General features: G+C 33.5%; 1 protein-coding gene across 11 annotated transcripts in view; it reads left to right on the forward strand.

Moving 5' to 3' along the window:
* LOC106879787 (diacylglycerol kinase beta) overlaps positions 1 to 5,775 on the forward strand; it is a 391,710-nt gene that overhangs the window by 147,978 nt on the left and 237,957 nt on the right. The gene's annotated exons all lie outside the window — the stretch shown is intronic.

Raw genomic sequence — 5,775 nt, forward strand, 5'->3', positions numbered from 1 at the left:
CAATTATCTTGGATGAAGTAAATCTGAACAAGAACTGACTCAGTCTGCAACAGCAGTGTCCATACTATGCCAGCATGGAAAGCAAATATAAAAAATGATAGTAATGACGACAAAGATGATGATTATTATTATCATTATCATTATTATTATTATTATTATTATTATTATTATTATTATTATTATGAATGGAATCTTTCTAAGTTACATGTGACATATTCATAATGATGGTATCTATGTGTGCATGAATGACAAGTTTGGTATGATATGGCAGGACTAATAACCCAATCAACACAGCTGTCGGGGGTGTCTCTAATTAGAGGCAAAGTTCCAATGGCATGGCTTACTGAAATAATTGGGACTCTAGTTTGAAGTGATACAGCACCAGCTATTGCAAAGAATCAGAGACCTTTGTGACACTTGGTTATTGACACTGTACTGTACGTAGGATGGAAGCGGAAAATGAACCATCGATCGATCCGTCTACATCTGATATTTTGAAAATTTTATTAACTCTGCAAGCTGTGACTCTATATGCCATTTGGTGAGCAGTTATTGTTAGTAAACACATGCAAAAAAGGGTGAGGTGAAATTAATATTGTCAGTGGTATATTAAAATCGGTTTGGAAGTTTATTGGAATGAAAGTTAATTAAATATTGGCTTTTTGGTCATTTTATTTGGATTTTGATTTTTAAATGACAGTTTTTATTTATTTTTATTTGTTTTAATTTCTCATGTATTTATTATTCCCATTTCTTATTTTAGTTTATTTATTTATTATTGTGATTTATTATTCATTTGTTTGGTGAAAGACTAAGTTGATTGGTAACATGCTGCAAAGCAAACCTGTTGAACTCATACATGAACGTGGATAAACAGATGTTGAAGCATAACCATGTTATATATGTTAGGTATTTAGGTTTCATAGTTTCCCAGGTGCCTTTGTACAATGCTTCCAAATGCCTGGACATGTCTTTTTTGTTGTGCTTTTTTTGTGTGTGTTTTTGTTCTTTCTGTTATTGATTATAGCCAAATGTTACTTTTCACATGAGCCATTTGACAAAAAGTTGGCCATTAGAACAGTTTTTTTTTCCACGTAGTCATTGGATTTCCTCCTCTCATTTCATTTTTGTTTTATATTCATTTCTTGTGCTTCAGTTAACACATGGCAAAGATTGTAAAAGATTTTGTGATATTATTCAGTTAGATGTCAGTGGGCGGTATTGTTGGGATAGAAGTAGGTTTGGGTTATTGTTGAGATAAAAGCAGGAATGTAGTATTATTGAAGTAAAGGTAGATCTGAGCTATTATTGGGATAAAATGGGTAAGTATTGTTGAGGCAGAAGTAGTTTTTGGTATTTTTGAGGTAGAGGTAAGACTATGGTGTTAGTTGTACAAAATCAGTTAAAACTGTTTGATAAATCTAATCGGACGAGGATCTCACTGTACACATCTTTTAATATATCAACTCTTTGTAAAAGATTATCGGTATGTTAGGTGAGATGGCATTGTATTTTGTCCTGCCTTTCAAAATGCTGTTTTATATACATATATTTTCCCATCTCTCTCTGTATATATATATATATATATATATATATTATCTGAACGTGGTTGATGTCAGTGTCTCCTGACTGGCTCCCATGCTGGTGGCATGTAAAAAACACCATCCAAACACAGTCGATGCCAGGTCCGCCTGACTGGCTCCCATATGCTAGTGGCACGTAAAAAGCACCATCCAAACACGGTCGATGCCAGTATCACCTGACTCGCTCCCGTGCCAGTAGCACATAAAAAGCATTATCGATGCCAGGACTGCCTGACTGGCTCTTGTGCCAGTGGTACATAAAAGGCACCCACTACACTCTCGGAGTGGTTGGTGTTAGGAAGGATATCCAGCTGTAGAAACATTGCCAGATCAGATTCAAGCCTGGTGCAGCCACTGGCTCTCCAGACCTCAGTCAAATCATCCAACCCATGCCAACATGGAAAATGGACATTAAACGATGATGATGATGATGATGATGATATATCATCATCATCATCATCATCATCATCGTTTAACGTCCATGTGTGTGTGTGTGTGTGTGTGTGTGTGTGTGTGTATCTGTTGCCTGTCAGTGAGATTAGCTGAAAGAATCTCTTTAGAAAGCACAATGTCACAAGACTTGATGGTTCTTCTTGTTTAGCCCTGAGTCAACTCTAATCAAGCAGACCTTTTGATGAAAGGGATCCTAGTCATGACCATCACTTCTTTTTTCAACTATTGTGCATCTAAAATTCATACCTATCCAATAAGTCTCTTCATCTCTTTTTTGTTTTTTTGAAAATTTTTTTATGTGCGTCTTGATTTGAAGAACTTTGTTTTCAAAATGTAATTGAAAGAGAATTTAACTGCTATTTTTAATCAGTTGAGTGACCCCATTAATATAAGCTTGGTTAAGACTTTTTTTAATCTCTGTAGTCTTATATGTAAACAATATAAATATCTCCTAAGTCTCAAGTGACTAAGTGATTTTTGAAGTGGACGAGTGATAAATTTGCCCTTCCCCCATTCTCGAGAGGTCACTAGTTTCTCATGTATAATGTTTCAAGATAATTTTGAATCTATTCTCACTATTCAAAACCAAATGAAGCATTTTGTGAAGGAGTACAACAAAATGCTTAAAGTGGCTTTGAACTCATAACTTTTGAGCTGTTAGTGCTAATAGCTTATAAACTCAACTTTTTTGTGTGGAGAAGTTGGAACAGGAGTGTGAAGCAAAAGATTTGGATTATTGACTTTCTTGTAATGAGTTCAATCTTTACTATGTTATTGCTTTTGTAGTTGTTTAACCCCAGGCCAAATAAGGCCGACCTCTTATTAAATACATCCTATTTGTGACCATCTCATCTTTTTGTATATCAGTAATAACGTCTTGTGTGTTCTTCTTTATTTACCTTGATGCTTAGCTAGTTTTCAGCCAGTATTGACCCAGGCCACATGTAACTTAATAGCACCACCGGAAGAAGACATTTCATCATGCTTCATGTTACAGCCATACTTTGGACACTATTGGAGTAAAGAGTTATTGTTTGTAGAGATATATCTTAGTGTAGGTGGTTTATTTGGAATATTTTGGAGGAATTAATCCAATAATCATTTAAATGTTATGAGGTCTTTTTTTCTTTTCCTTATGTATATTGGCACGATGTTGAAGAATGTAGGGCCAGTTGAAATGAAACAGTTCTGCCTTAGGGCTGTGGTGTGATGTGAGCTCAGTTTTGTAAAGTTTGGATGGTGTGGGGATCAGGTGTTGGGTGAATTTGGCAGAATCATTAGAGTCTCTGAAAAAGTACTTTGTGGCATTTCTTCTGTTTTTTTTTTTTTTTATATTCTGAGTTCAAATTCTACTGAGGTTAATGTTACCTTTCATCTTTTTGGGTTTGATAAAATATAGACTAGTTATGTACTGGGGGTCAATGTAATTGACTAACCTCCTCCTCCAAAATGTTGGACCTTGTGCTTATAATACAAAGAATTCTTCTTCTTCTTCTTCTTCTTCTTCTTCTTCTTCTTCTTCTTCTTCTTCTTCTTCTTCTTCTTCTTCTTCTTCTTCTTCTTCTTCTTCTTATTATTATTATTATTATTATTATTATGTAAATCTTCAATATATGATAGATTGAGGCAAATTTGTACTGCATCACCTGCTACACTTATGTGTTGCTGGGGTGTGTGCAACATTGTGTGTTCTTTTCTGCTGTTGGGTGTGTGTAAACTCTTCCTGGTACTGCATTGTGTTAGTGTTTTTTTTTTTTTCCTTGAGGTCTGATACTGTCTTTTGTTGTGTTACTGCTTGTATTGTGTGTTAAGTATGTAATGCTTTGCTTTTTTGGCTTGCTGGTGGGAATTTATTTCACTGGGTAGATGCTGTATAGAGTGTGTCTAGTATTTGTGGGTTGTTTTGTTTATGTTGTATTATTGGATTGATAGTGTCTTGCTTAGGATGTGGGCTGTTCCTAGCAAGGCTATTTAAAAGCATAGGACAAACTATTACTTCAAGTAAAGCAAAAAGTAAGAAACTTTTTACTTAAACTATTGCAGCTAAAATTAAAATTTGAATATTAAGAAATATTTTATTATAGTTTACAAATAATACTATACTTATTTAAGTAAAATTTGGCTAATTTACTACCTTAAATACAGAAAAAGGTGACTAATTAGACAAACTTACAAATTAGCTGAACAGTTTTGTACAATAAATTTAAAAGATGAGAACTGTAAAGTGATAAATTAGAAGAACCGGCATTCTTTGCTGCAATATTTTAAGTAAAAAGTTTCTTATTCTGTACTTTACTAGAAGTAATAGCCTGTCCTATACTTTTAGAGGTGTAATAACTTGTCCTGTACTTTTCTAGGTTTATCATCTTAAGATTGTTACTTTTCATGCTTGCGTTTTTCCATGTAATATAAATATGTGTGCATGTATGTATGTTTGTGTATGTCTTTGTGTCTGTGTTTATCCCCACCATCATTGCTTGACAACTGGTGTTGGTGTGTTTACATCCCCATAATTTAGTGGTTTGGCAAAAGAAACCAATAGAATAAGTACTAGGTTTACAAAGAACAAGTCCTGAGGTGGATTTCTTTGACTAAAAAGACCATTTAAGGCAATGCTCCAGCATGGCTGCAGTCAAACGGAAACAAGTAAAAGAATAAAAGAATAAAGATTAAAAACAAAAGAGAAAGAAAAAAATCTCAAAAAATGGAAAAAGAAGAAAAAGAATGACAATTTTAAAATATTTGACAATGTCAATTTCCTTGAATAATATGCTAAAATGGTTGTTTATTAGGAAGGAGCCTGAATGTGATTGAAGAAAAATCAACAAATATGTCAGAATATATATATACATTTGAAATGAAATGGTTTAAAAATTTTTGTCTCTTTCTATTAGAAATTTATTAAAATAAATATTGGACTGTAGTCTTGGGTATCATCCATCTCCATTTCCCACTCTCTTACATTACATATAGGTGTGTGGATGGGGAGGGGGTGTTCATATTTTTAAAAAATATTTAACTTCCTTCTACCATTCTATCTCTCTTTTCTCTACCTATCTGCATCTCCTTTCTGGACAAACTCTGTGTGTATAAATATATCTATAAATACATGTGTTTGTATTTATATATATCTATATGTGTTTGTGTATCTTCTGTTTACTTCTTTCACCTTTGTTTCGCTTTCTCCTCCTCTTTATGTCATTCTCTCTCTATCTCTCTTTCCCTGTGTGTGTGTGTGTGTGTGTGTGTGTGTGTGTTTGTGTAGACATCTTTGAGACAAACTCTTCTTAGGCATTTCGTTTCATTTGCTTTCCTGATGACTTACCTTCTTTTTTCCTTTCTTTTTTCTTATTTCATCCATTTTTCTCTGTATTGATATTAAGGTCAAAGGAAACTTAAAAACAGAAATAGTTACAACAACAACAATAGTTTATTCATTTGCTTTGGGAATAATAATAACAATGATTTCAAATTTTAGCACAAAGGCAGCAATTTCAGAGGAGAGGACTCGTCAATTACATTGACCCCAGTGTTTCACTGGTACTTATTTTATCGAACCCTGAAAGGATGAAAGGCAAAGTCGACCTTGGTGGAATTTGAACTCAGAATGTGAAGACAGATGAAATACATTAAGCATTTTTCCCAAGCGTGCTAACAATTCTGCCAGCTTGCTGCCTTAATAATAATAATAATAATAATAATAATAATAATAATAATAATAATAATAATAATAATAATA

The sequence above is a fragment of the Octopus bimaculoides genome, chromosome 17 (genome assembly GCF_001194135.2).
Source record: "Octopus bimaculoides isolate UCB-OBI-ISO-001 chromosome 17, ASM119413v2, whole genome shotgun sequence".
Taxonomy (NCBI): Eukaryota; Metazoa; Mollusca; class Cephalopoda; order Octopoda; family Octopodidae; genus Octopus; species Octopus bimaculoides.